We start from the raw sequence: 20,938 nt of genomic DNA on the forward strand, positions 1-20,938 counted from the left end.
AGGCAACTCTCATCTTTTCTCACAAAACCATTTTCAATTTGCTTGAAAAAGAATTCAGATAATACCCAATGCTCATGAAGTTGTGAAACCATAGGAGAGAGTGTAAAATGGCACCACTCTTCAGGAAAGCAATGGTCAATTTTTAACACAGACTTTAAAATGTTGAGACTCTTTGTCCCATTAACCCCAACTTCTGGAATGAATTCTATGACAAGAAGCCCAAAGAAACACAAAAATTATATAATTTTTATATATATATAAATTATATATATAATATAATATTCATTGAGTCTCATAATGAAAAATTTGAGCAGTTTAAAAGTTCCATAATTAGTGAGTGGTTAAATAAACCGTGGTACAGAAATTCTGAGATATCGCAAAACCATTTAAAATGTTTGAACCATGAAGCAACGTGGAAAATGCTTATCACTTAATGTTAGGTATGAAAGCTGAACATCAAATATATACTACAATTATGAATGCATAAAATAGGTACACATTCACATATATGGAAGGGAACTTTAAAAAAATGAATACAGTTGACTAATTTAGGTGATGGAAATCTGAGTAATTTTCCCCTTTGTTTTCTACTCTTCTTAGGCTATTTTTTGCGACTAACACAATATTAATTCTCAAAAGGACTGTCACTCTACTCCCAACTAAGAAGTTTTCCGCAATTCCAGGCTACCTTTGATCTATTTGGAAACTCTGGTTTGGCTCAAGTGAAGACCTTTGGTTGAATCCTCAAATTGGATATAAAATGTTTCACTGCATATGTTTCCATCTCTGCCTTCCTCGTATAGGCTTCTTAAAAGGCTTACACATAATTAAAAAGCCCAGGACTTTTACACACTCCAAATCCTCAAGCAGCCGTGGGCCAGGATTCAGCCTGAGATGAAAGAGCCCTGGGCCTCTGGGGCAGGAACACGGGGTCTTTCATGTTACTCACTCACCATCACCACCACCACTGTCCTAAGCAGAAACTCAAAGGGAGAAATACTGATCGATTTAAAGCCTCTTTAAAAAACTCAACTATAGCAATAAAAATTTGCATTGTTTATACAAAGAAATTGCCTCAAAGACCTTGAGTTCTTATGGCCCGTGCAAAACTCCTACACTGTTTTGCCAACAGTATGGAAACAATTACACATGATCTGTACCAGCAAACAAGGCTTAAATACTTCACCATTCTAGCAAGGCCTGATTATAGCTGATTAATGAAGATAATCGTCTATAAAGTAATTCCTCTTCTAGAGTTCAATGAAAAGACACTGATTAAGTAGCGAATACACAAGTACATCTGGTCATTTTTCCTCTTTGTGGCTGCTAAATGAAGCTTGCATCTTTCTGAGTCTCTTGCTACTTTATTATCAGTATATTTTGAAATAGATTTGAATTTTTCATCTTTAAGAGGTGATAGCAAAATCCACAGGTGACAGCAAAAACAGACTCATATGTACAGCATTAGAGTGCACATTTGTTGAACTTAATTGAAATGCAGCCCATCCCTGAGCTGTTTCCCTTGTTATTTAAGACTCCTCATAAACTCACTAACTCTCTGGAATAAGGCAGTGCAGGGCTGAACTGCAGACTTTCGTGCATGTGATGAGCAGAAGGCCTACTTTCGGGAGCAAATAGAAATCCTCCCTTTGCAAAGAAAACATTTTTAACTTCTAAAGGGGCACATAAGTCAAAGGCAACAAAAAAAGAAATCAGATTAATGATCAAGCAGAGTGATTTCAGAGCTGGCCTTAAGGCTGCCAGCATTAAATATAAAAATTCCAGAGCTTTTATTTTTATCTAAATGTCACATTCACCCTTGTCAGCCCCCACAGGAATATCCCAGTTGTGTGCCTCTAGGGCTGGGTGAGTGGGCAAGACATCCCAGGATCCGGTGACAGGGAGCTGAGAAGCCAGGTGGGTGGAGCACAGGGGTGGGTGGTCCTGAAGCCCAAGGACACATGTTGGCTACCCACATTCTGATAGTCAGAGAAGTTCCAGGACAACGCCTAAGCCCTGAGGAGTTGGCCAGTTAGAAAGAATCTGTAAACACTTGCCCCGCTTCTTCCTGGTAGGGTGACCAACTGTCCCAGTTTGCCTTGGACGAGGAGTTTCCCAGGATGCAGGACTTTGAGGCTAAAACTGGGACAGTCTGTGCAAACCTCCCCTGAGGCTTGCTGGTATTTTAAGCAACAAAGTCTAATGACAGAGGAGGAGACAGAAATGAACGCAGCTTTTAGCTACACTTCCCTTGTCAGTAGTGACTCTAACAAAACACGGTGCCCGGAGAGGGCTGGTTGACATAGGTTTCCAGCGACAGCCCAAGCAGCACCTCTAAACACCCAGTTTCCTCGCCTTCCTTTCTGGTCAGCCGTGAGGCCTAGTGAAGGAGCAGAGGCGCCCCTCTTAGAGAATTTTCTTTTCTTTTACGGCTTAGAGGTCTCACTGGTTAGTTTGTTGAAATTTAGGGATATGTGAAGACATGAAAAAACACTTAAAAATCTATGAAAAACTATGACCCCACTGTTTGTGCTCTATAATTACTACATTTTAAAAAGATGTTTCAAACTTGGGGAAAAAAATACCTCAAAATACTAGCAGTTAAGGTAGTCAATGTATGAGTGCTTTGTTTCCACGTGACTATTTTCTAGTTTTGTGATTAGGATGCTTTTATAATGAAAAAGGAATAAAACAAACAGTAACACTAAGAGGTTGGCATCTCAGTTTGGCAAAAGATAGGTCTTTATTGAGGAATGGTTTGTGCCAACTCAAATATACCAGCTCTCAATTTTTCATGACAACTAGGTAAAAAGCATAACTTCAGTTCATTCATAGATGATCTTAAAAATTCATTCCAGAATTCAGGCATTTACAAGAGAGAGTACTAGGTGATTTGGATTACAAGCATCTTTTTTTTTGGTCAAAAGACAGAGATGAGAAAAGCATTTTTATTATGTTCTTTACTTTTTGAAGTGCTTTCACATACCTACGGATTTATTCTCATACTGCTTCACGAAGTCAGGACAAGAAGTATTACAATGCCTGCCTCCACTTTATTGTTAAGGAAATTGTGACACAGCCAGGTGCCAGAACGTGTCCTAGATTTCAAACTTCCCAACTTCTACCTAGAACTCTTTAACAGAGGCGCTAAATTCCTTCAAACCAATAAGCACTCTTTGACTCCCCACAGCTAAACGTTTAGTGCTACCAAAAGCCCCTGGAAAGGACGAGCTGGTTGAGTATGAGACATAGCTCACATGTCCAGTTGAGAAACAATCTTGGTCTGTTTGTCCAACTCTGGTGACATCTTCTCACTTTGGCTCTAGGGCCTAGGATGTGTGCAAGGGCATTATTCAGCTGGCAACAGATGCCTCACTTCCGCTGTAGGGAGTGGCCTTGATGAAGCAGCTGTGGAATAGCATCAGATCCTTGGGAACAGGGGTGCTCAGAGGGCTCGCTCCATCCGCAGCCCTTGCACAGTACCCGGCACCTCATAAAAGGTATTGACACTGACAGGGTCTAGTCTACCGCGTTCTTTAAACGCTTTGTGTGATGCTGGATAGTGATGTCTGCTGTGCTGGCTTGTCCAGGTCCACTCCCCCTTCTCCTGGTAACTGTGCTGCCATTCCCTCAGTGGATGCACCGCTAGCGGAGGCTGTCAATCACAGCGTCCTGCCTCTTCTGTGCGAGAGTTTAGTATGTGACCTACGCTAGGGCACTCAAATGTTCTTTCCCTAGAATTTGAATTGTGGGCACAGTGACACAGGGGTCCCCGATAAGTCTGCCCACTAATTTTGCTGCCTGGATCCCCAGAATTTTCCCTGGTCCCTATCTTTCCTCGCTCCAGTTCTTCAGTTTTTACAAGAATTCTGCAACCTATCATGTCTTCCCATCAATTGCTTTCATGCTTCAAGTAACCAGAGTTGTCTCTGTTGCTAAAAGCATGAAATCCAAACTCATACACCCTTGGACCAGTGCTACACAAGACCCAGCATGCAGTAGCTGGGAACCCCAGACAGGTGGCTTAACAGCCATGAGCTTCAGTTCCCTTTTGTGGACATTCAGATGGTAAGACCTCCATCTCACTGTAGTGAGAATTACTGAGATCATGTGCAGAGTGCCCAGCAAAGAGCCTGACACAAACTGGGAGTCAGAGAGGGTTAGGTCCTCCTCCTTCTCAAGAAGGAAGATAATGACTTAAAAGACTCAGCAAAGCACTTCTTCTAAAACAACCCTCAGAATAGACGGGTGGCCTTTTTGAGTCAAATACTTGATTGCCAGTCTCAGTCTTTCAAGCACAGACCCACAGGAGGAGGAAGTACAGCCAGGATAAACTTGAACTCGGTTTTCAAACTCCTGAAATAGCATGCCTTTCACTGCTAATTTTACACACATTGGGCATGGTATCTCAGCTGTCTTCTCCCGGTAGTCAGAGCCATCAGTTCATAAATTACTTTTAGAGGAACTTTCAGTTTTGCAGCATGGGATGCAAGCTCATGGGAATTCCCCCATACTTCAATGCTAGAAAAGTAGGGTAAAGAGTATAGCTTTAAAAAGGACATTTGTGAATAACAACAGAACTCTGCAATTCTTCTTGTTATGTTGCAGGAACCGTGCTAAGCACTTGACATCCATGATTTCACAACACCCCCAGAAGGTGGGTGTTATTTATCCCATTTTAGGTACAAGGAGATAGAGATGCAGGGAGCTGAGCCAACTGGTGACAGATTCAAGTTTAGATCTGCCTGAGTCCAAGGTGTGGGCTTCTAACTCCTCTGCCACATTGCCTCACTGCCTACACCACCACCCTAAGAAAGAACACCGGTGGTTTGTTCTATCTTCGTAACTCTACATGCGAGGAGCAAACCTAAAGATAAGCGTGACTCTCTGGAACGAAGGATACACATTTCTAGTTAAGAGCACAGGCTCTCTGGCTGGGTTTGAATCTGAGCTTGGCCACTTCCTAGCAAAATTATCTGAAGTTCCTCAGCCTGTCTAGAGTTCAGTTTCCTCATCTGTGAAGTAGGTAGAAGAAAAACATATATGACAGAGGGTCATTAGGGGAATTACATAACATAATGCACGTAAAGCTCTCAGCATCCCAGGCACGTAGTAAATGTTCAATTAATGCCAGCTGTTATTATTATCAGTTCTAGGTAGTTTCTCCACAGCATCTTTGCTGTAAGCATTTTTGCCACAAAGATTTTTGCTGCATAACTAACTGGCCATACAGAGATTTTGATGTAAAAGATAAAATCAAGAAAAATAAAAGAGGGACATTAATCGAAAAGGATATGAAACATGACAAAATTAAAAAGACTTTATAGCAAAATACAAAATATCTGAATACACTTAAAATGTGTGTATGTAGATTCACGGCAATACTTTGCAAGTAACTCATTTTATTTTTTTGTGTGGATTGTAACTAAGCACTTGCCTTTGTTCTATGGGAAGTATGGGTTCAACACTGTGCCCTCAAAAAAGAGGCCCTCAGGGGCCAGCCCCATGGCCCAGGTGGTTAAGTTCATGCGCTCTGCTTCGGTGGCCCAGGGCTTCACCAGTTTGGATCCTGGGCGGGGACCTAGCACTGCTGATTAGGCCACACTGAGGTGGTGTCCCACATAGCACAACCAGAGGCACTCACAACTAGGATATGCAACTATGTACTGGGGGCTTTGGGGAGAAGAAGAAGGAAAAAAGGGGCCCTCAGCCCTCTTCCACCTCCAATGTAGTCCATTCCAAAATAAGAAACCAACTCTTGGGGCAAATCATGGCCAACTGCCAGCTCGATAGAGCCATCAATAATGTTGCTAACCGGAAGAAATGCTAACTCTTTTAAGATCGCCACCACCACCTCTTCTCAACCATTATGACGGCTGACTAAGATTTACGTCACATAAAAATGGAAGTAACCACGAGAACTTCGTCAATGGAGAAATGAAACAGCATACTCAAAAAAAGTCAACCAATTATTTTACCTTTTGTAGCAAAATTACTTTATGGCCAATTAGTTATGTGGCAAAAATGTCTGAGACAAAAATGGTAGCAGCGAAACTACCAGACACTAATATAGCTATTCAAATAGCTCCATGATTTCCAAATGAGATGTTATCTGTGGATTACAATTGTGATCCAGGATGTAAGAGTTAGCATTCTAGGGACTGGCCCTGTGGCAGAGTGTGGCAGAGTGCGCTCTGCTTTGGCTGCCTAGGTTCGTAGGTTGGAATCCCAGGCACGGACCTACTCCACTCACCAGCCACGCTGTGGAGGTGTCCCGCACGCAAAAGAAATAGAGGAGGACTGGCAGAGATGTTAACTCAGGGCTAATCGTCCTCAGTGAAAAAAAATAATTCTAAAACAACTGCCCTAGGTCATCAATTTGACAAAACAAACAGCAGGGGCTTATGAAAGCGATATGACACCTGCAGACAGAGTCTTGAGCTCCAGCCCTGGCTCAGCCTCATGTGCTTACTGAGTGACCTTGGCTATGTCACCTACTCACTCAGCCTTCATTTTCTCCTCCAAGAAGTGGAATATCTACGTCCTAGAGTTGTTGGGATGGCCAAATGGGATCTGAGATAAAAATGTCCTGTAAACTGAAGAGCAGGATTTTATCAATGTTTTTGTTACTCTTTATCAAGAATAATCTGAAACACGAATTTCTTTGGTGGAGGGCAGAGGTTTTAAATGGGCTGCCTAAGGCCTGCCTTCAGCTTGCAGATATACTCATTTAGTCTCCATAGTGTTGTTGCTGTTTTTGCAATTAGATGCCAGCATTTAAATAGGGGGGATCTAACCATCCTGGGCCTGTAGTTCCACTTGGTCACAATCAGGTGACACCGTGCAGGAGCCGTCCCCCTCAGACACAGCCCCACCCTTTCCTAGTGTCCCCTCAAAGAGGTGCAAGGGCTGTTGTCATTTATTCTGTGCTTACACTATTGTTCTTCTTAGAAGAGAAAAATATTTCTCTGTATCCGTGTCTTTGTCACGGGTAAAAAAGAAAGATCACAAGGTCTCAATCCGACTCTTCATTTATTTCATTTCCTTCCTGGATCCACAGGCAGCTGAGTTTCACTTCCATCTGAAATGGAAGGGAAGTGACCTTTTGTCTGACTTAGAGAAAAGAGACCATGCTCACTCACATAGGGAGTGTTTTGTTTGTTTGTTTGTTTAACCTGCTCATTATCAAATCTCTACTTATTCAACAGTAAATATTTCTGGAGCACCCAAGGACGAGGCATCCAGGGAACCGATCGGACAAGATGTGAGCCCTGGCCTCCACATGCTCCAGAGTTTCTTTTAACTTTTCAAAACAGTGAATAATCAGAAGAGGAAAGGCAAGTTTACTCTTTCATTCTCTCAGTTTTCCTTAAAAGAGGGGTCAACAAAAGTCGGTTTCACTTAAATCTTTCTCAAATCCAGTCATTTTAACATTTCAAACCATAAACTTTTCAGGTTCTAGATACACGTAAGTCAGCAGGTTTTTTTTATGGATTTAACTCTCTCAGCAAGAAAGCCTCTCCCTAGTAAAGACCTAATGAACAAATCAGATGCTGATGAACCCTTATTTTACACAGCGTATGCCTCTGAAGGGTAAGCATTTTCCAGGCAGATATAAAGCAACCAACAGTGTTAGCCAAACATACCTGCAGCCAGTTTGCCTGCAGACTCAACTGAAAAGATGCCACACCCTCTAAACTCAGATTTTGATTCAAGGAAGTCACATGATAATCAAAAAGGAAAAAAAGACATCTGCGCATTTAACGGTGCCTGTACAACCGAACACTTGAAAGGAGGATTTGGGGCAGAAAGGTATATAAATGAGCATTACGATATATTTTCATTGTTGCCAGTACAAAAGCATAAGACTAGAAATAAATCATGTGAGGGCCACTTACTGATCTCAAGTTTTTTTTTTTAAATCAAACCGAAATACACGTTACTGACAGAGAACACAAAGCTTTTCTCTTTATTTCTCTGATTATTCCTCTACTTATTAGGAAAATTACAGAAACGCCGCAGAAGGAGGCTTTGGTCTCTCAGGACAACAGGAAAGCAAACTGCTTTTGTGAGAAGGCTGGATTTTTGTTGTTGCAGTTTTAGACGAAAGATTTATGCTTATATTTTGGCCCATTTACAATCCATCATAATACTTTGCAGACAAAGTTATGCTCTTTTCCCAATGATCTAGTGACCTTAATCTCTAACATTTTGTGGTTTCCTGTTTGGGGAAATGATTGAACAGCAGCCTAAGCTATTCCAGGCTGCACAGTGTTCCCAGTTGGCCGCTATCTGTCTTAGCTTTGAATGTTCTCCTGTTCACTAATCAAAAAAAAATTTTTTTTTAAAGAGGCTTTCTCTACAGATGCTAAATCAATGAAACTCCTACAAAGCAGCCCTCCACACTTCCTCCTCTGGCCGCCGTCCTTATCATGCTCCTATTACAAACTGCAAGGTAGCTGGGAGTTCCTTCTGCCTGAAGCAATTAGCATGACCCACCAGTGCCTTTTTCCTGAACAGAAGAGAATTAATTTCACTAATATCCAGTGCAACATAGACTCCTTCCCAAGGGTTTCCCAAAAGCTCAGTTGCAAAAGGAAAACTGAACTTCAGCTGTGAGGTATAATGTTCCAGAAATGCTCCCGACTGGAGGCAGTGCTGTTACCCTTTCAGGGACAATGGCCTGGCCCCTGGCGCTCATGGCTCTCCCTTACAGCTGTCCTCCCTGGTGATTTTGCAGGGATGCAGGGCTGTAAGGCTCAGGAAGCCTGACTCCCCAGCCCTGCCTGGAGAAGACTGTGGTAGGAAAATAAAGCAACCATTGAATGAAACAGTAGTTACTTCTGCAACCAAGCTGTTCTTCCAAAGGGACATATTTTGCTTCCAAGGAAAAGGCAAGACAAAGAAAGAGGGAAAATGAACTTAGAATAAACACCCCCATGTGCCTGCCATTCCCCTACCAGCTGGTTTTGCCAAGATGAGCAAAGAAAAACGAGAGTGAAGCAAAAAGTTTGAGTGAGTGTTCAACGATTATACAAACAATGTCTTTCAGCCAAAGAAAATGATTCCTGCTTTCTTGCAACTTAACTCTAAATAATTTAGTTGCTTTTAGAGGAGAAGAAGAAGCAAGGCCAACTTGAAAAGGATCCAGCAACCACCCCTGCAACCCAGGGATCTTTGAAAAATTAACTACCTAGAACAGCACACTTAAAATTACTTTTCATCATGAGGCAGAATAATATTTTTCCTCCAGTTTGAATAGAAAAGTCCTAGGGGTCCACACAAGGGGTCCTTTGCTCTGCTTCTTGTTTCACGGTCTGCTTCCACAGCCCTTTCTGAGTCGCTCACCTCTTGAGTCTCCTCTGACCATTGTCAATAACTGGATTGAACAAACTAAAAGTGCCCCAGAAGCAGGCCTGCTCACTCCCTGAGACAAGTCTCTCCAGAGAGAAACGTCCTCCCTGGTTGTCAGAATGTCCTTGGCTTCAAGGTCACACCAAGGGTCATCTCCAAAGACTGCCACATGCTTGCCAATGTTTTCACCCTACTAAAAGGTAGGCCAAGGAGCCAATTTCTTTCTCTTTCCACATTACTAAATGCTCTCAATTAACAAGTATACATTTGCACACAATCCAACCAACAAGAAACAGCACCATGGAGCAAACAAAAAATGCTGTAATTTGTAACAGTCAAGTCTATAGGCATTGACCCACACTAATCAATATGGTAGCCACTAGCCAAATGTGGCTAGTGAACACTTGAAACGTGACTAGTTCAAATTGAGGTGTGCTATAAGTCTACGATACACACTGGATTTTGAAGACTTAGCACAAAGAAAAGAACGTGAAATATCTCAATAATTTCTTAACATTGCTTGCAGGTTGATATGATAACATTTTGGATATATTAGGTTAAAGAAAATATGTTATTAAAGTTATTTTCACCTGTTTCTTTTTATCTTTTTAATGCATCTTCTAGAAAATTTAAAATTACATATGTGCCTTATGTTCTATTTCCATTGGACAGCACCCATATACCTGTTTACCTTGGGTTTGGTATATCCTGCAAAGACAATTGGTCTCTTTGTCAACAGTTGCCAAAGACACAAGTGACTTCCAAGGACAGCTCTCTTAGAGGAGTAATCTGCAGTTCATGAGGCTGCATTAAGGAAGTTGGAAAATACTGCATACGGAGGAGTGGAAGATGCTCATATAGCTTCAATTACTACAGGAGGAGTAGATAGGAACTGGAGGAAAAGCCCTTGCCATCAAGTCCCCTTGCCAGCTTCCTGCTCCCTGACACTGTCACCATCACTCAAGTTCAAAAAATAATAGCACTGAGAGGATTCACCAAGGACTTTGAGAGAAAAAAAACCAGGAAAGCTGAGCCCCCGCCACTATGCAGTGTCACTGCTGCCCCACCATCCCTTCTGCCCAGGCAGGACAGGGAAATGAACTCCCTGCTGATATTATGCTCAGGGCCAGCAGAGAGCAGGGTGGCCTTGTCGGGGGAGAAATGCTAAACAACCTGCAAAAGGCATCAATTTAGAGGTGCTTGGAGGCCCCCAAAGGAAAACAGATGGTGGAAAAGAGGCCCTGGAGTGTTCAGCGAGTAGGGCGTTCAGCAAGGTGCGGTCCACTTTGGATTCTGGCTGGCCTTTGAGACATGTCAATCCATTGGGATCCTCTTCTTCCATAACAAACTTGCCTTCCAGCTTGAGAAAATTCTAGTTCCCTGTGAATGCAGATTACTTTGCCTTTCTCTTAGGAGGACTGAGAGTGACAGTAAGTAGGCACTCATCCAAAGAGCCAGAAAAGCCACTTCTACAAGTCTAATTCCCACCTCTTATCACTCCCCAGGTGAGGAGCAGTTACTGAAAGGTTTCCAAGCAGGCTGATCTCATGAAAGAAGGCAAGTACCTGGCTGCACAGCTTACTTTTCCTTACCAAATTAAAAACGTCTAACTGATGCTCTGTGCTCTTTCTGTTTTCATCCACACAGGAAAACCTGGTATCAGTCAGTGCAAGATTCTCTGCTCCATACTCTCCATGGTGATATTCATCAAAGCCACCTCATTAGCTTGCAATTAGTTTTTTGATTTTTTTTTTTCCCCAAACAGAACTCCCCCTTGTTCGTAAAGTAAAGCATCCTTCTTCCTTTCTTTCCAGAGAACATCAAATAATCTCAAAAGGATTCTGCAAATCACGGTGACAAATACAGGGACTGTCAGAAAGCTGAAGAAACAGACATGAATATTCAGAGAGAAAGGAGGACAGAGAGACAGGAAAATCAAGACAGAGGAGGTCAGCGACTCCTCCCCAGAGCTCTTCTTTCCAAAAGCTTGGCTGAAGGTTCTGGCTTTCATTCAGTCACATGTCATTTAGCACAGGAACACTGTGCTGTGGTGTTGACTGTTACCCAGTGACAAGACTTGGGAGTTGCTCATAATAAGCAAGTAGATGGCACAGACTGACCCATGGCAGGAGCATGGTTGGACAACTTCTACCGTGCAGGCCAGGCAAGTCCAGTGATGAAAAGCCCCCGGGAAGAGCCCTAGAGGTTCTGGTGGCTCCCTCAGGCAGCGGGAAGTATACAAATGCTGCTTTCCCTTTGGACTAACAGACCAGGGTCAACTGCCACTGAATTAAGTCACTCCCACTCAGATGGAAGAAGAGGAAACTGCAGTGGAAAGAGTACTGGACCTAGAGTCAGATCCTGCAGCAAATGAACTCCAATGATGATGGTGACGATGATGACAATGATTAGGAAAACCAAAACACTGGCTGTCCATTCTGGCTCCATCACATCTGATATGTGACTCTCTAACATATGGACCAAATGAGCTCCCCCGTGCCAATCCATTTATTAAACATTAGTGAAGCTTATTGTTTTGTTTATTTATGTTTTTGCAGGGAAAGATTTGCCCTGAGCTAACATCTGTTGCCAATCTTTCTCTTTGTTTTTCTTCCCCAAAGCCCCAGTGCATGGCTGTACACCCTAGTTGTAAGTCCTTCTAGTTCTTCTATGTGAGCCGCCACCACAGCATGGCTACTGACAGACGGGTGGTGCGGTTCCACGACTGGGAAATGAACCTGGGCCACTGAAGCGGTGAGAGCACCAAACTGTAACCACTAGGCCATCAGTTTTACTTCTTTTTTTGAAATAAAAAATTAAAGCTTTGGGGCTGGCCCAGTGGCACAGCAGTTAAGTGCACATGTTCCGCTTCAGTGGCCCGGGGTTTGTCAGTTTGGATTCTGGGTGTGGACATGGCACTGCTTGGCAAGCCATGCAGTGGTAGGCATCCCACATATAAAGTAGAGGAAGATGGGCATGGATGTTAGCTCAGGGCCAGTCTTCCTCAGCAAAAAGAGGAGGATTGGCAGCAGATGTTAGCTCAGGGCTAATCTTCCTTAAAAAAAAAAAAAAAAAAATTAAAGCTTTACCATTTCCCTCCTACACCTCAGGGAATGGTGGTGGGTAAACACTGCTTTGGAGATCACTGGTTTCCAACGGTCCAGTGTTTTAGAACATTTGTATCATCGTTTTGCATCTTCTTCTGTTATACTATGACATGAAGAATAAAGACTGGGAAGCTACTCAGAGTGGTGACATTTATTGCACAAGAGATCCTCATTACATCCAGAAAAGAATGCTCCCCCAACTCTTTCCCTATTTCAAAGTAAAGTCAACAGCTATAACTGCCTGTGTTTGATAGTACTTGGATTTCAACTGGATTTAAATATGCATTTCTTAGCTTACTGATTTTTAGATCCCTGGAATCTACATAGCAAATGGTATTGCCATTTATTACCTTTCTCCTCACACCACCTGCACCCTGACATATTTGGGCGACTCCAGATTAAATTCTACTTTTCCTGTTGCTATAAATCACAAAGGTAACTTGTAATCTTTTGAGCATGTGGTACCTTCAAATAACAACAAAATAAAGCCCTTGAAAAATGATGGTGGTGCTCACGAGCAAAGCAGTTTAAAACAAACCAATCCGCATGGCAGAATATATTATCAAATGGCTTAAAGAAATAAGTAAGAAAAATAAAAAAAAAAAATGAAATCAAAATGAGAATGCTGGTTCTCCTTCGAACATTTTATCCCAACATAAATTTAAACAACAAACAAGAAAAGGTGTCAAAAGCATGGCAAGTTTGGGTGAAATGAAAGGCTGTTTCATAATTTATGGGTACTCTCTTTTCCCTTTATTCATGGAAATGCTTAAAAGTCAAAGAAGCACATAAGAAGTAGGTCTCATAAAAAAAATTAATGTTACTCTTGCACATGGATTATAACTGAAACAGGTAAAATGAATTCAAAGGAACGCTGCAGAATAAATTGGTTTTCGAACATACACTGTTTTTATTTGCCTGTAAAGTGGCGGTTGCTTATCTATAGGCTGTGATTACATGAAACAAATGTTCCAGGCTTCTTCCCTCTCTTCAGTTACGCTTCACTGGAAGCTACTTCTTCCTGCCCAAGGTTTTTCATGGAATGGCACTGGCATGCCTTCATTGTCTTCAAAGAGTTTGGAAGAAATGTGATCACATCAGCTTACTGTCAACAAAGCCAGACTTTTCCCATCATGGTTTGCTGAAAGCTTAGAATGCAACTAAGCAGTTGAAGAATCAGGCCCATTTAAGTGTTAAATTTTTCTAGGAATGCTAGTCATTTATCAAATCTAATTTCCTGGCTACTATTACCATCGACATTTTGCCATTAGGAGATGTCATTAAGGAAAATGCCACAAGCAATTAGAACGACTGCAAAAATGAGTTAGATTTACTAGAAATATTTACCTTTCAAACTTCTAAGTCACATCCATTAAGTAGGAACAGCCCACTTCTAAATGAAGATCTTTTGATAGCCTAGGATAAGTAAAGAAAACTCTAACGACCCGGGTGTTAAGATTTCCGTCTGCTGGTGAAGCTCAGAAACATTAAGATCTTGAATTCTGAAGATGCAATTAGTTGAAATTTAATGAGCTGCAGAATGATACGTGACAGGGAAATGTAACTTTATATTTACAATTTCCTGACTAGATGAACTTTTAAACACAGCGAACTAATCCCTTCTCTGGGGCAATTTAACCTTTAAAAGCACGACCATGTGGAGTTAAGAAGTGGCATTTGGAGATGGTAGCTCCTAAAAGTGCAGTGACCTTCCAGACAACTTAGCAATATGGCAACCTCAACTCCAAGGGCAGTGTTTGGCTTTAGATCTAAACGGCCTCTATGTATAGAGCTGTGGCTCCTGTCTATTGAAATAATGTTTCACAGGGAATACACAACACACACACACACACACACACTCACGTTTCCTCTCTCATGTACACTTAATCTTTGAAATTACAGCCCATATATTCTTAGGAAGGCAAGAACTATAACCAGACAGAAACAGAGAGATTGAAAACATATTCAGAATCTTTAGCAAGAATCTTCACAAGAACAATGTAACTTCTTTATCAGAAAAAACTGGGGGACTGGGGACCTGTACAAAGAGTGGGGGACTCCAAGCCAATAGCTCTTGTGGAGTATGAGCTGCATTTCCTAGATTCTAGATATACTCTATCCATCCCCTGCCACATCTTATTATTTTTAAAATCAGGATATGTCTTACAATCAATGTATGAGATTGATTTACTTTTTTGTTTAAATGCTGCCTAAAAGAGGAAGGAACATAATATAATACAATCAATGGTAATTAGAGTGGTGAATGATTTGCACCTACTAAAATTGAATATAGGTTTGTTGTAAAAACAGCTTATGGTATAAATGAATAGACCATCTGTCTTTCTTTCTGTCCTTTTTTCTCTCCCTTCCTCCTTTCCAACTTCACTGCACACTACCATGCGCTTGTTGCTATACTAGGCAACTCAAGCAGAACCTGTGGTGGAGTGGGCCACGATTAGGTAGCATTTTAAACTTCCCAGGCACTTCCAATGCAAAGGGAGCAATGCGAAGCTCAGCTGAAGTGGAAGTGGAGTGTCAGAATGGTAGGAAAAGGGAAAATTAAAGGAAGTAAAATGTATTAAGAAACATGTACTCTTTGTCAAGCCTTTTATCACTTCCTTTGTTTCCATGACAATTCTTCTTTCATTATTAAAGTTTATTGAATGTCTACTACGTGCCAGGTTCTGTTATAGGACTAAATGACCTTGACCTAATAACCCTGAGTTAGGCAACAGTTTCTTAGATATGATACCAAAAGCATAAGTGACGAAAGAAACAGACAAATTGGACTTCATCAAAATTTAGAACTATTGGGTTTCAATGGATTCCATCAAGAAAATAAAATGAGAGCCCACAGAATGGGAGAAAATATTTGCAAATCATCTATCTGATAAAGGACTTATATTCAGAAAACATAAAGAACTCTTAAAAGTCAACAATAAAAAGACAACCCAATTAATAAATGGGTAAGGGACTTGGACAGACATTTCTCCAGAGAAGATACAAAAATGAACAACGAAAAGCACACGAAAAGATGCTCAACATCATTAGTCATTAGAAAAATGCCAATCAAAATCACAATGGGATAGCAGTTCACACTCATTAGATGCTAGAATGAAAATGCCAGACAATAACAAGTGTCAGCAAGGATTTGGAGAAATTGGAACTCTTATCCATTGTTGATGGAATTGTAAAATGGTACAGCCACTTTGGAAAACACTTTGGCAGTCCTTCAAAATGTTAAATATAGAGTTACTTACTATATGATCCAGCAACTCCACTCTTTCGTATATATCCAAAAGAACTGAAAACACAGGACCACACCAAAACTTGCACATGAATGCTCACAGCAGCATTATTTGTAATAGCCAAAAAGTAGAAAGAACTGATGAATGGATGACTAAAATGTGGTATATCTATACAGTGGAATATTAGTTGGCAACAAAAAGGCACAAAGTACTAATACATGATATTTCCTGAAAACATTAGGCTGAGTGAAAGAAGCCAGTCACAAAAGGTCTCATATTGTATGATTCCATTTATACACAATATCCAAAATAGACAAACTCATAGAAACACTAGATTAATGGCTGCCAGGAGCTGGAGGGAGGGAGAAAGTGGGAATTATTGCTAAAGAATAAGGAATTTTTTGGATGGGACAAAAATCTTCTGAAATTAGTGGTGATGGTTGCAGAAATTTGTGAATATCCTAAAAACCACGGACTTGAACATTTTAAATGGGTGAATTTTGCAGCATGTGAATTATATCTTCAACAAAGCTGTTAAAGAAATAGTACAAAGAATTCCTGCATACCCTTTATGCAGCCTTCAAAATATTAACATCTTATATAACCATCATGCAGGCAATCATCAAAACCAGAAAATTAGCATTAATATACTATGTGCTATTCTACAGATTTTATTCAAAATTTTCTAATTGTCCCCTAATAACTTTTTTCTGGTCCTGGATACAGTAAAAGGTCACACATTACAAATATTTATTTGTCAAGTCTCGTTAGTCGCTCAGTCTTTTAATTTTTATTTTGCCTGTCTTTTGTGGTCTTTTGACAAGTACTGGCAGTTATTTTCTGGAATGTCCCCCAATTTTAGTTTGTCTGATATTTCCTCATGATGAAATTCATGTTATACATTTTTGGCAAGAATATCACATTAGTGTTGTGTCCTCCTCAGTACATGAGGAGGCATATAATGTTGATTTATCCCACTACTGGTCATGTTAATTTAGATCATTTCGTTCACATTTGCCAGGTTTCTTCACTGTAAAGTTATTATTTTCCCCTTCATCATAAATATTTTGAAGGGGGACACTTTGAGACTATATAAATATCCTGGTTCTCATTATACTTTCATGTAATTTTAGCATCCATTGGTGATTCTTGACTGAAATAACTATTACTGTCCTACTGGTCAAATAATAATTCTCTATTCCATTAATCTTTATACTTTTATTAATTGGAATTTCTTCCCATTCATTTTTTAATTTATTTGTTTACATCATTATGAACTCTGATTTTAAAGGGAATGTAGATTACATTTTATGAAACAGAATAATGCTTATGCAGGCTTTGGGCAGATTTTTATCAGGTCAAGAGAGTCTCATACTGTGGTAGGGTGAATAACAGCTCTCCCAAAATATATCCAGTCCTACTCCCTGGAGCCTGTGATTGTTACCTTATATAGCAAAAATAAATGAATAAGTTAATAAAGACTTTGCAGGGGGCCAGCCCGTTGGCGCAGCGGTTAAGTGCACACGTTCTGCTTCTCGGCAGCCCAGGATTTGCCAGTTCAGATCCCGGGTGCAGACATGGCACAGCTTGGCAAAACTCATGCGGTGGTAGGCGTCCCATGTATAAAGTAGAGGAAGATGGGCACGGATGTTAGCTCAGGGCCACTCTTCTTCAGCAAAAAAAGAAGAGGATTGGCAGTAGTTAGCGCAGGGCTAATCTTCCTCAAAAAAAAAAAGACTTTGCAGATGTGATAAAGTGAAGCATCTGGAGACGGGAGATTATCCTTGATTATCTGGGAGGTCCCTAAATGCAATCACATACGTCCTTATAAGAGGGAGGCAGAGGGATATTTGACTGCAGAAGAGCAGAAGGCAATGTGACCACAGAGGCAGACATTGGAATGATATGGCCACAGCCAAAGGAGGCCAACAGCCACCAGAAGCTGGAAGTGACGAGGAATGGATTATCCCGTGGGGCCTCCAGAGGGAGTGTGGCCCTGCTGACACCTTGGTTGAGCCCAGTGAAAGCGACTTCGACTTTCTAACCTCTAGAACTGTGAGAAAATAAATTTCTGTAGTTTATGCCATCAAGTCGGTCACTTGTTACAGCAGCCATAGGAAACTAATACAGATACTATTTCTAGCTTGCTAAAAATTTGATCCTAAATGGGTGTAAATTTTATCAAACCCACTTTTTTGCATCTATTAAGATGAAAAATTTTGTTTTCTCTTTTAACATTTTAGCGTGGTGAATTATATGGTGGAACTTCTAATGCAAAAATGTCTTTGCATTCAAGGAATCAGCCCAACTTGATCTTTTTTATTCACTGATGGATTAGGTTGTTTTAATATTCTGTTTAGGATTTTTACATCTATGCTCACCAGCAAGACTGTTCTACATTTTCCTTTCTCTTCCTTATCTGTTTCTGGTAACAGTGTGACATGGTTCCCTAGAACCATCTGAGGAGTATTTTCTTTTTCTCATTCTCTGTAAAAGTTTGTATAAAGTTGGATTAATCTATTTCTTGAAAGTTTGATGGAATTTACATATACAACCATTTGGTATGGTGTTTTATTTGTGGCACAGTTTTAAACCATGGACTCAATTTATTCATTGGTTAGGGACTATTAGGGTTTTCTGTTTCTTCTTGAATCAGTTTTTGTAAATAATATTTTCTAAGAATTTTGTCCATTTTATCGGTTTAAAATTTGTTACATAAGTTTTTTTCTAGTGTTCCTGTATTACTTTTTAAAATAACTCTGTATATGTAGTTTTCTTCCTGTTTCAATCATAGTTATTTTGATCCATGAGTTATACAGAATTACATTTTTGTTTGTACTTTTTGGATATCTTTATGTATATTGTATTATTGATTTCTAAATTAATTGTATGTAATCAGAGCTTATGGACAGTATGATGCAAATCCTTTAAAATATTTGAGACTTGCTATTTGTTGTTTTTAGAAATTTATATACATTCATTAAATCAAGCCGGTTAATTATATTGTTCAAATCCTTTTTGTCTTCTTGTGTTCCATTTTGGTTAATTTCTTCTAATCCATTAATTTTATCCTCAGCATTGTCTAACCTGCTATTTATCACATACACTGAGTTTTAAATTCAACAACCGTATTTTAAAAAAATTCTTAATAGTGCTAATTGGTTTTCCTTCAAATTGGCCCAGCCATATTTGCCTAGCTAGCTTCCTGTTTTATTGCTTATTTTGGAACTCCACTTTCATGTCTTTAAGTATTTCATAAATAGTTATTTTATATTCTATCACTTGTATTTCCTATATCTGAAGTGCCTGGATATCCACCTCTGGTACAATGGTTTCTGCTTATTCTCAGTTATGGTAGCCTGTTTACTTGTGTGTGAGATGATTTTTGATTATGAGCTTACATTTTTGTTCAACTTAGCTATGAAAGATCTGAGAAACTGAAACACCTCTAGGTAGTGTATATTTGCTTCTGCTGGTTGCCAGATCTCACCACCAACATGGAACCAGTTTAGCCTCTCCACATATCCCAGGCTTGGCTGGGCTCTCAGGCCGTAACACCACCTTACTTGGCCTCATGGCCCAGTCACCAGTGGCAGAGCTGAGGTTGCTGGTGCTCAGGGCCATCCTGCTTAATCGCTCCTGATTCACAGGATTCAGTTCTCTGCCTATCGTTGTTGCTGTTTTTGCTTTCTATTTTTACTTCGCGATCTCCTTGTCTTTTATTAAAAGCATTATAACTGTGTTTGCTGTAATTTATCCTAGATTTAGTTGTATTTCAACAAAGGGGTCCTTCTGAGTGTCTGCTCTACCACAGTGCTGGAAGTAGAAATTGAGTCTACCTTTTATCAACTATACTGGTTATCTACCTCTTTCCCCAGGAAGTCAGTCAAGTCTTGTTGTTTTTTAATTCATAAACTTTGTCTTTTTAAGAGCAGGTTAGGCACACAACAAAACTGAGCAAAAAGTAGACGGTTCCATTATACCCCCTGTCACCACACATGCACAACCTCCCCCACTAGCAACATCCCCCATCATAGTGGTACATGTGTTACAACAGATGAACCTACATGGACACATCATTGTCACTCAAAGTCCAAAGTTTACATTAGGGTTCACTCTTGCTGTTACACATTCTATAAATTTCAACAAATGTATAACAACATGTATTCACCATTGTAGTATCATATAGAATAGCTTCACTGCTCTAAAAACCCTCTATGCTCTGCCTACTCACCCCTTCCTCCTCCCTAGCCCATGGCAATGAGTGAACTTTTTACTGTCTCCATAGTTTTGCCTTTTCCAGAATGCCATTTGGTTGGAAGCATACAGTATGCAGCTTTTTCAGATTGGCTTCTCTCATTTAAGTTTCCTCCATGTCTTTTCATGGTTTGGTAGCTCATCTCTTTTTAGTGCTGAATAATATTCCATTGTCTATACTACAGTTTATTTATCCACTTGCCTACTGAAGGACATCTTGGTTGCTTCCAAGTTTTGGCAATTATGAATAAAGCTGCTACAAACATCCATGTGAAGGTTTTTGTGTGAACATGAGCTTTCAATTCATTTGGGTAAATGCCAAGGAGCGTAATTATTGGATCACATGGTAAGAGTTGTTTGAATTTTGTAAAAAACTGCCAAACTGTCTTCCAAAGTGGATGTACCATTTTGCATTCCCACCAGCAATGAATGAAAGTTCCCGTTGCTCCACATCCTCGACGGCATTTGGTATTGTCAGTGTTTTCAATTTTCGCCATTCTAATGGGTGTGTAGTGGCATCTCATTGTTGTTTTAATTTGCAATTCCCTAACGACAAAGATGTTGAACATCTTTGCATATGCTTACTTGCCATCTGTATATCTTCTTGAGTCAGGTTAAGGTCTCAAGGCTTGAGTCTGTCTGTTAAGGTTTTTGGCCATTTTTTCATTGTGTTGTTCATTTTCTTATTGTTGAGTTTTAGGAATTTTTGTATGTTTTGGATAACAGTCCTTTACCAGATGTGTTTTGGCAAATATTTTCTCCCAGTCTGTGGCTTATCTTCTCCTTGCTTTGATACTGGCTTTTGCAGGGCAGAAGTTTTTAATTTTAATGAAGTCTAGCCTATCAATCATTACTTTCATGGATTATACCTTTGGTGGTGTACATAAAGAGTCATTGCCATACCCAAGGTCATCTAGGTTTTCTCCTAAAGTTATCTTCTAAGAGTTTTCTAGTCTTGTGTTTTATATAAGT

The 20,938-nt window shown here is 40.2% G+C and overlaps 1 protein-coding gene across 1 annotated transcript in view; it reads right to left on the reverse strand.

The window, feature by feature from the left end:
- The window catches only part of CPVL (carboxypeptidase vitellogenic like), a 136,748-nt gene that overhangs the window by 36,533 nt on the left and 79,277 nt on the right, over nucleotides 1-20,938 (reverse strand). The window lies entirely within an intron of this gene.

The sequence above is a fragment of the Equus przewalskii genome, chromosome 4 (genome assembly GCF_037783145.1).
Source record: "Equus przewalskii isolate Varuska chromosome 4, EquPr2, whole genome shotgun sequence".
In the NCBI taxonomy this organism is placed as follows: Eukaryota; Metazoa; Chordata; class Mammalia; order Perissodactyla; family Equidae; genus Equus; species Equus przewalskii.